This window comes from Pygoscelis adeliae, unplaced genomic scaffold (assembly GCF_000699105.1).
Source record: "Pygoscelis adeliae isolate BGI_AS28 unplaced genomic scaffold, ASM69910v1 Scaffold160, whole genome shotgun sequence".
NCBI lineage: Eukaryota > Metazoa > Chordata > Aves > Sphenisciformes > Spheniscidae > Pygoscelis > Pygoscelis adeliae.
Genome location: NW_008824035.1, coordinates 10,536,615 through 10,537,517, shown reverse-complemented (window position 1 = coordinate 10,537,517; position 903 = coordinate 10,536,615).

The following is a 903-nucleotide window of genomic DNA, read 5'->3' as shown; positions in this document are numbered from 1 at the left end:
ATTCTTGTTAACTAAATTATAAAATTTGTAAATGCGAAGTCAATAACTACTAACAGCTATACCAGGAGATAAATAAATCTGAAGATAAACAGCCTCTGTTCTCATTTGAAAATTTGCTTACTTATCCCACAGGTTACCACTGCGTGTGTACACGTGCATGTGTGTAAGGATACAAAGATGATTACACCTGTGTGAGCATATAAGAAAGGATACTTGTATTACTTCTAAGTTTTGGGTTCTTCCCTCTACTCTTGCAACCACTGCCCTAATGCATTCTGTTCATTCCTCCATTTGGTGATTTGCTTCCTTTAGGCTCAGTATCTGTCTGCCAGCTGTTGGATTTATGTCCTTGTAACAGTGTTTCTCAAACCCTGACTTGCCATAAGAACATAATTTCAAAACAACTGCAAAATGTGTTTTAAAAAAGAGTTCATACAGGCAAGCCAAACGCAGGCAAGGAAACAAAACGGTGGAAAATAAAAATGGTAAATGGACATTAGAAGTTTAGTTTGATTCTTATTTGACTGCAAACAAAACCTACCACACCAACACTGTGTCAGATGGTGAAATTTAAGGTAAGGTGATACCTGTACCAAAAAAGGTTGGAAAAATGCTGCTCTACCAAAAAGTTTGCTATTTCAGATCTTTTCTAAATGCATGAAGTTTGGCTGTGCAGATGAAATAATGAGTTTAGCCAGAAAAATATTTGACTTTTAGGGTTCAAGCGTTATCCTTCAGATTCTGCATAGGCCTTTACAACAAATATAACAGCAAAAACTTAGTTCATGAAGAGTAGTTTACCTTTTTATTCACAGAAGTACAAAAAAGTTAAAAAAAAAAAAGGGGAAAAGAAATGATGAGGTAGCTCCAGCACTCATGGAAGAGCATGGTTGCAACGCTTCT